Source organism: Aulostomus chinensis, chromosome 9 (genome assembly GCF_037954235.1).
Source record: "Aulostomus chinensis isolate RoL2024-O1b breed Wild chromosome 9, RoL_Achi_v1.0, whole genome shotgun sequence".
NCBI lineage: Eukaryota > Metazoa > Chordata > Actinopteri > Syngnathiformes > Aulostomidae > Aulostomus > Aulostomus chinensis.
The window spans coordinates 14,771,713-14,781,850 of NC_141328.1; positions in this window are offsets into that span (position 1 = coordinate 14,771,713).

The following is a 10,138-nucleotide window of genomic DNA, read 5'->3' on the forward strand; positions in this document are numbered from 1 at the left end:
CAGTTGAGAGGTTGCAGGATGGAGACACAAGAAAAAAATAATCAAGAGACACACACAAAAAACAAATTATATATATGTATGTATATATACATATATATATATATATATATATATGTGTGTGTGTGTGTGTGTGTGTGTGTGTGTGTGTAACTTTGAGTTGTTGGTGCCATGTGTCGCACTCACCTGACGGCTGCTCAAAATCTTTGAGGAAGAGGGTGACTTTGCCACTCAACATTTATACCTACAAGCAGAGACGAAACAAGGAGAGCAGTCCAAGTCTGAGAAATCCCTCATCCTATATTTTAGCACCTTATATTGTAAATTCATACACAACATGGTGTACAGCTGCAAATCACAGCATGCAATTTTATAGACTAGTCTAGTTTGTATGTATCCTCCAAAATCATTTTTATATTGTCAGGATTTCAGAGAAATGGATGAACGAACATATAATTAGTTTTTACTTTTTTAAAGATATCAAACGAAAAGTAGAAGTGTTTGAACATTAAATATTGTTCATGGAATTGTTGTAAAGACAAGACAAGTTAAAAGAACAAAACTCTGAGGGTTGCTGACTCCGAAGACATTTATTTACTTTCGTATGAGTCAATGTTGTGTTATACTGGCGATAATCATAGAAGACGCATAGCTTCCCCAGCCGAGAAAAATACTGTTTATCTCAAGTAACATAACATTTTCATATGTAAATATCAGCCTGAGCGTATGTTTTTAGCATGTACTTGCTCCTAACGGTTTCCTGTGTTTGTGTCGTTCTGTCAGTATAGTTGTGGTGTGAACTCCATCATCCACCTCAGCGACGATGAGTTTTAAGACAACAACAAGCTCTAGTTATTTAGTTAATAGTTACTGTGGACTGCCTGTAATACTTGTTTAGTTACTGTGCATCATCAGGTTTGAATAAATAAAATCTCATTTTGTCAGTAATCCGTGTATTGTTACTTAAGGTGGCTCTGTTTGGGTAAATAGTCCTGTCCCTCCATCATTTTCTATACAGCTTATCCATCGAGTGTCGGGGGGGCTGGAGCCTGTCTCAACTGACATTGGATGAGAGGCAGGGTAGGGAGAGACACCCTGGACGGGTCACCAGAGCCATCACAAGCAATTCGGGGTTCAGTGTCTCCCTCAAGGATACTTCAATGGTCACCGGGGGAAGTGAGGATCAAACCAGCAACCCCTACGATTGCTAGATGGCCACTCTACCTCTGAGCCATGCTGCCCCCTGGATAAATAGTAAAAAATACTATTTGCATCAAAAATCTTTGTTGTATAATTATGCAATCAAACATTCATTTGAGAGCAAATTTAACAAAAAAAATCTCTTTAGTCAAATAAGTGATTAAGATGTATTGAAACAATTTCAAGGATTTTTTTTTTTTTCTCGGGTGGGACGTAAAGGTATATCAGGCCCCATCAACACTTTTACAATTTTGTTGCAGTTTTAATGGTTTTGCACTCAAATCAACGTTGTGGTTGCAAACCTCTCCTGTTGGAAACAGAACAGTTGCAAAGTCTAGCTACAAAAACGCACTACCCACCCTAGACAGAGCCCTCAAAAACGAACTCATGGAATCATAGTTCTTTAAAATCTTATTGCCTTTCACAACGAGCTGAATAATAACTTTTAATCTCTTATTTTTTCACATTTGTGTCAAAAGTACCGTGCCTTCATATTTTGTTTTGTTTTGTTTTGTTTTTTTTGCTATTCTGTAACACACAACACAACACTTTCATCTCAGTCCAAATGCATAGCTGGACACTTTTGGAGAATATATGATATATATATATATAAATATAATATATTAATGATTTTAAATCTCTGTGTTTCACATCTTTCAGGGTTCCGTTATGATTAACTGTTACACATGACGGATGTGCTGGAAACAAGGTATCATTTTTACATCTGCATCTATGGCTCACAGGTACCTGGGGCTCCATGTAAATGATGGTTCATGTCTCTAACTTTTCTCGTGTGAATATTGTCAGTGTGAACCTTCTGTGACTGTACTCTGATCCCAAAACGCTGATTGAGTGTGAGAATTGTTTTGATTCTTGCACACGATGTTAAGGGGGACTTGCGTGCTTACTGTAAATGATGTTTATGATTCAGAGTGAGAATCATATCGCCGCTGTGCCAGCAGATTTGGGCGTGATGGTTTATTCGGCTAATTCACCTCAAAGTGGGTGTATGGATTTTTCTCCAGACGCCCACTTAATGTAACAATGTGAAAGGCCTGAATTCAGCATTTTCCTAAAAGGTTTTTTTCTAAAAAAAAAAAATACAGAAAGAAAGAAAGAAAGAAAATCCATGATGTGCACTTTTTGAATGTAGCATTTTCTCCATGTCAATTGTTGCATTGCACTGGAGATGCACTTTTCTTCCGTTTTGTTGACCGTAAATTCCCCTCAAGACTTTTCAAGCGTCGTCGTGCTACAACAGGGCCAACAGTTTCGTCTCACCAGGTAGATCTCCTGCTCAGCCAAACTCACACGGTCCATTTTTATTTTATAAACGAAATTTAAATCGGACTGCTAAAGTTGTTTTGTTATAATCCTTGATATGTGTTCTCTGACTGTCTGCAATGCTACTTAGCAGCTTCTCCCCAAAAAAGATACTTGATTTTTACAAGAACATCACGTTTCATAAAGTAGCGCTTCAACAAACAGAGTGGAATTTTTTCAAATACAAAAATTCATTCATTTTTATCAACTGGGTTAAAAAGTCTTCATCATGCATCACTAGTTATAAATATTATGGCACCATGACAATTTGGGATTATGTGAAATGTGAACATTTTTTTTTTTAATGCTCAACAATGTTAACATAGCAACATGGTGCTAAAGTATATTGAAAATATTCACACATTGTACAAATACAAGCTTTTTTTTCCCCCATCATGTGAACAGGTACTAAAAAAACACCTAAGAAACTGCCTTGGCACCGTGAGGCAGCCGCAGATCAGGAAGGACAAGTGGTACGGGTATAAAATATGTAATGAGGTCTGTCACTTCAAAAGCAGAGTTTTTTGTTGTTGTTTTTTCACAGTGGATTAGACTGTCTCTTGAGAATCAACAACCTCAAAAGGTACGTAACATTTCAGAAGAGGAAGCATTAAGAACAGTGAGAAGGGGGAAGCCCAGTATCATGCTTGATGACATTCTAACAGCTCACTCTGAGGTTATGTTTTATGTTTTGAAAGGTCATCTCATCTACAGAATGCGACTAAGGAGCAACGGAAGCCAGAGACATTTTGAATCTCAATTTCCTTTAAAAGCATTTTGCATATATTAATAACCTTATTACATAACCTGTGTTTTCGATGGACTGAATGTTCTGTTCAGCTGTGTTTTCTGGTATGTCAGATGCTGCTTTGCAAGCATTAACGATGTCCCTGTACTGTAATGAAACCATGGGAACAGTTTCATTGTCTTGAATGTATGTATAATAATAATATATGTTTAATCTATGTTGTATACTTCACATAATAATGACTAATAAAAAAATGCAACTTCTCGTGTATTCCTTTGTGTCCTGCAGGCGGTCCACTTTAGTGACAAGGTGTTCAACGTGAAGCGAGCTCACCACTGCTCTGGAACAATCTGGGCTCTCATTACGGAAATCTTTCTAAGCCCTATCTAGTCCTAATATCCTAGTTTATCTAAGTTTAGGATGACAATTAGAATTTTTCATATAGCTGAAACGTGTTTCCTAACCTTAGGGGGAAAAAAAATCCTACCTTAACGTCAAATAATTACTGAACTAAAACTTTGAACGTCCCAGACTGACAGCCGCTCCTTCTCTCAATCTCCTGTCCAGGTCTGTGCCTCAGCAGTGGGACGCAGACCAAACCTCTGTCAGTTATAACAAATTTCCATACGTGCCTTTTGGATAATCAGTGCACAGATCCTAGATCTAAATACGCTACTTCATCATAGATATGATAGCAAGAAGAACATGACAAGTAAACCTAATATAATGAGATTTATTTGTTTAAAAATTGATTGAAATTGCAAAGACGTGAAAAAGGGAAATTCAAGCTGCTACATTTTTTTTATTTCATACTTCTATGCACATTTGCACATTTTTCAAAAGTTGTTTAATATTTAAACACAGCCTTTTATTTAAATTTGTGTGACAACATGCCTTAGTTGAAAAGTCTCTAACTGCACTATGATTTTACATTTAGTTGTTGCCAACACCTGCAAGGTTATGTCAGTACATTCTGTTTAAGGAACTTAATCATAACACTATTTTCAGGATCAGGGCCTTTGCTCAGGGATTTTTTTTTTTTAATCAAAATCGAACTCTCAAATTTTAACTGAGTACCCCTGCTCGGCTCTAGATGGTTCATGACTTATCAATGACACAGGCAGTTTTGAGTCCATTCTTAACCAATAAAAAGCCACTGATTAAAGAATCAGGTTTACATCTGTCGTTGGTATTTCTTAGATTAAGACGAATCATGAAGTCTGAGATAGACGAGCACAAATCCAGCCACAAGTTTGCGTCTGTATGAGGGTTATTTTCTGTAATCGGGCCCCTAGTCTATCTCTGCTTTCTTCTGCAACAGGAGGCTGAGTAGACACTTTTTCTTCTACTTGGTAACACTTTAGAGTTTCTATAAAAACTGAATGAGCCACCTCAGTAAGAATAGTTATTATGAATCCAAAATAATTCTCTGGCTATTGCATATCTTTGAACCAGGGTCATAGACAGACTGAGCTCATGTTCTTGATGTGTCTTGGTAACGTTCGATTTTTAGCAGTCCATTAGTGCAAGTTTCATTTCTGGCAAAAATGAAGTTCGATCAGTGACTGTCTCGATAATCACAGGCGAAAGCATACGTGTTCACAACTTTGCTTTAGAGACCCTGTTCTTACAATCAAACATACATTTTGGTTTTAAAACCAAAATGAATTGCATCGCTTATCATTTTAGGATGTGTCTGGAAATGATCAAATATTAAACATAGTGGTACGAATTTTTTCAAACCATATCAGCAAAAAAGAAGAGTCCCAGCCTCGTGTTTGCCTTCATAAGTAAAGGCCAATGTGTTTACAATGTCCAAGCGGCCTTTTCACTTTATCATTTTACTCTAGTTGATATTTGTATAATATAACAGAATAATGATGATAGTTTTTCATAATCAAGTGCACTCTCTGTATTAAGATGAAAGCATCAAAAAATGCAATATTTTTCCTCCTATGAATGGAAACCAGGAGTGCTTCCTAGCTTACCACCGGAAGAAAAGTGAACCTGAAATCCAGCGAAGGTTTGTGCTGTTGCACCACCACACAGTCCAAGTGTGATAAGGTGGAAATATCAGGAAAGACTTTTCAATATTTTACAAGGTTTTCCTGTTTAACCAAAACCTGCAATGTTTTGTTGCATGCCATGTAGACATATGTATGGCATGTAAATAAAAAAGAAAAAGAAGAAAGAAAAACCTTTGTGATGCTTAGATAACATGTCGTTTGACTTCTTCAGTTATTTTGGTATTTCTGTGCTTTTTGGTATTCGTCCATGCCCTAAAACCGCCAAGGTAGAGACATAAAATAAAAAAGGCTTGCAAATAGATTTTTCATTTCTTTTTTTCAACAGCACCATCCCCTCTACAAAGGCCTGTGCTGGCTGTGGTTTTCATTCTAGCTTCCTGCTGGGGGGGTGGAGCCAGAGGGCCATTAGGACATGAGGAACGCCGACTTACTGTATATTGAGATGAGAGGATATACATTTCTGTTTCTGTTCTGTTTCTAATGGTTAGTTTTGGTATGACAAATAAATATCTGTATTTCATTTTGTTCTTGTGTCTGTCAGTTTTCCAGTCTCGTTCAATTTGAGGCCCGACAGTTAGACTCAGACAATGACTAGTCAAAGTGATCCATGGAAGTTTATCCAAAGAATGATTAGTCTGGGGCTTGGTCTCCCACACGGAAAAAACCTATATGTCACCTATATGTTTGACATATAGGTGACATATAAAGTTTTGGCCAATTTCCTATATTATATGTACATATTGGTTGCATATGATGGAAATGGGCCAACTTGTTTTACACTTTACTTATATGTCAAACCAGTATGTGGACCTATATGACACACATATCGATTCTTTCCCATGTGAAATTCGCAATTTAAAAACAATATGCCTTTACGTACATGAATAACTAAATCCATGAATCAAAACCCCAAATCTCTTTAACTCTAACATAACTTTATTCACATACTAGCAGAACAAAAATAATCAAACATCTTCTCAAAACAAACGGGAAAAAAAAGATAATTCATGGCTTCTCGTGCAGGCGGCGTAACTAAGTGAGCTTGCTGTTTATAGCAGTGCCCAACTGCTACTGTATACCCAACTTACTTGCTCCTTGAATGATTTTTGCTCTGTAAACCGGCCATGTTGCACGACGTTAAAAAAAATAAAATTAAAATTAAATATCCTAGTATTTTTTCTTGTTTTTAATCGACAATCTTCCATATATTTAGTTCTATGTTTCAGGTCTTAATTATAAAAATGATAATAATGTAAACAACACTGTTTAAATGAGGTGTGAAAAAAAAAAAACCTCCATAGCAAGCCTACTGTGCCTACTGGCCATGAATACCATTGGGTCAACCACATGAAGAGGTGATCACAGCCTCCTACACCCACTAGTAGGCAGAGTAGGGCCCTACTAGCCCATGTCTTTGGGATGAAGGTATAAGGATTATGCCTATTCAATGGTATGACAGCAATCAGGAGACCCTTATGCCCTGTATTATGAACATATAGGGCCTATATGTTGATAGATAAGCTATATAGGAGACCTATAAGCCCTGCATTATAAATGACATATATGTGAATATAAACAAGTTATATAGGAGACATATGTGGCCTGGATATGAACATATATGCAATGGAATTGAACATATAGGCAACCTATATGTGACAACTATGTAGCCTATTTGGGACCTATATGTGGCATATATGCGCATACATGCATCATATAGTTGCATATATGCAGAATATAGGTTCTTTCCATGTGGGCTGTGCTGATGGAGTGGAGAGGCAGGAGGAATAAAGCTTTAACTGACAACCAGAGTGGTAGTTAAACACAGAAAAACACATGGAAATTTAGCATTAGTGACCTGAACATCTTCCGCAGCAGGAGGATGAGACTGTCTTTCAGTTGTGCAGAGGGAGGTTGTGGGTGGAGACGGAGCCGCTCAGACAGCAGACTGGAGAGAACACAAAATAACCTACAAAGAATACTTCCACTCTCATGGCATCTAAAAGAACAAGGTTCACCTCAGGAACAGTTTTCTGCTGAAGCAAAAACTTCTTTCTCAACTTGTCTAAAATGTATTTCAAAAGCTAAACAGTGAGTGCTCTCTGTGCTGTTGAGTTGATAACGATAGTTTTTTAATTTGCTGGTAAATTTTTTCTGCATTTTGAAGATATTTTTAAGTAACAAACACTAAAAGTAAATCATGTCAGCAAAATACAATATTTCAATGCAAAACACAATATATGATAAATGTATACACATACAAATATAATATCCATATGTGTATGTATATATCAGTGCTGCTTAGGCTCAAATAAGTGTACATTTTTCACTTCTTCATTCATCTGACAGTATGTGTGTGTGTGTGTGTGTGTGTGTGTGTGTGTGTGTGTGTGTGTGTGTGTGTGTGTGTGTGTGTGTACATGTGTTGAGCACAGCTGCTGACTGTCTGAACAATACATCCTTTACCTGGCAGAAAAAGAGGTGTGGCATTTATTTAAGAGCTGTTTTTGGGGTAAATAGTATGAATGCTTTGCTGCCTCAAGATAGGATGTGCCAAAAAGTCACCTGACCTCACCCTGTGGGCACATTTGTTGTGTATTACTGGAGATGTGTAGCTGTGATTCAGCATTTTGCAGAGTACAGCTTCCAGCAGCGCAGACAGCTGTTGAGGCACCATGCTCCACCACACAAAACCACAAATATGAGGTGGTGAGGTGGGCACTGGTCCAGGCCACACTGTGAAGCTCCTCATGCCACATGTTCCAGTGACCGATTTGAGTGTCCTAGCATGACTGTTATTGAGATTTACAGAACTGCCTCATTAGTCAACACAACAGTCTTCCTCTCGGATTGTGTTTGGCAGCAGCAGTAGAACACTTGTGCTTGAATCAGCAGATAAGAGTAAAAAACAAATTGGAGCTAAGGCCGCTGTATATGATGAACTGATCATTTTTCACCTCCATTCAACTTCCATTCACTGAGCCTCTCCTGACATTCCATCGAGCCCCCTCCGTGGAGGCCTCAATTTTGGAAAACCCAAGAGGTACAGAGATGCTGAAGCTCATTAGAGCAAAACAAATGACATAGTGCTACCCTGTTAGCCCTGTGAACTAACATATACTCTTGGCAGTGCTAATAAAATTGAATCAAAGGAACCATCTTCAATTTTTTTCAAGATCTGTACGACATACATGTCATTACTGGCATTGAAGCATCAAGTTCTTGTATAAAAACCCAACTGGTAAACATTTGAAAAACAGCCATGTTCTTTCCCGACAAGACTTCATTAGTCTGGGATTATTTATTTTAATTTTAATTGAGGGCAGCACAGTGGTGCAGTGGTCAGCACTGTTACCTCACGGGAAGAAGGTTCCAGGTGTGAGCCCCGGCTCGGCACAGGATCTTTCTGTGTGGGGTCTCCATGTTCTCCCTGTGCCTGTGTGGGTTCTCTCTGGTACTCCAGCTTCCTCCCACAGTCCAAAGACATCAAGAGGGGACGAGGCTGATTGATACTCTAAATTGACCGTAGGTGTGGCTGTGAATGGTTGTCTGTCTCTATGTGTTGGCCCTGTGATGGACTGGCGACCTGTCCAGGGTGAACCCCGCCTCTCACCCGAAAGCTGTTGGGATAAGCTCCACCCCCCTGTGACCCTTAACAGGATAAGTAAAAAAATGGATGGATGGAGTTACAGCATATTTATCCTTATCCTTGCGCAACATACCATCCCTAAAAGACAGGAATTAATTTCAGGTTCACCTATCAAAATATTGCGGAAAGGCTCTGTGATAGTTGTCATTTTTTTGTCTTCAGTTTGGATTGATGTTTCACAGTCGCCACAGACTCTCATTCTGAAATGCCTGTACATGTAGCTACAGTGCAAGGTTCAGAGTGCTTCCAAAATGGAGATGGCCTACATTCAGAAATGTACCTGATCACTTCATGTGTAGCTGCTGCAGCTGAAACTGTTCTCTCATTTGCATTTGGGAGCAGGTTTATTAAATAATTTAATTATTTCTTTCATTGTCAGAGAGATTCTGCTGGTTGAATGTGGTCATGTGAACTGCCAGGCACCAGTTGGTGATCGATGACCTGGATGTTAACTTGACACCATTGAAACAATGGCTTAATCTGGATCTAAGAGTAAATTATATTAGTTCCCTTGACTGCTTTAGCTTAGCATTAATATGTTCTGGGGAATTTTTTTCAATGTTTATATTCATGAAAAAAATCACAACCACACAAGTCAGCATAGACTATGAAGGTATTGCAGTTACCTTTATTTAACATTTCTGAACTAAGGCAATTACAAAACTTGAACTTTGCCTCTGCATTTAACTCCCCAGGTAGCACAGTATTTCCCTCCTAAGGAATGTGATGTGATGGTTAATCCATCCATCCATTTTCTACTGCTTGTCCTGTTAATGGTTGGGGGGGGGGGGCTGGAGCCTGTCCCAGCAACCTTTGGGCGAGAGGCAAGGTTCACCCTGGACAGGTCGCCAGTCCATCACAGGACCAACACAGAGAGACAGACAACCATTCACACTCACAGCCACACCTACAGTCAATTTACAGTATCAATCAGCCTCGTCCCCTCTTGATGTCTTTGGACTGCGGGAGGAAGCTGGAGTACCAGAGAGAACCCACACAGGAGGAGAACATGCAGACTCCACAAGAAAGACACCATGCTCGAGCCGGGGCTCGAACCTGGAACCTTTTCACTTGGAGGTTACAGTGCTGACCACTGTGCTGCCCTGCCTTGGTTAACTTAAATGACAGTTAAACAAGAGGCTACAGAATTAAATTCCCGAACACCACCGTCATTCTTGCAAGTCTAACTTTGTGGTT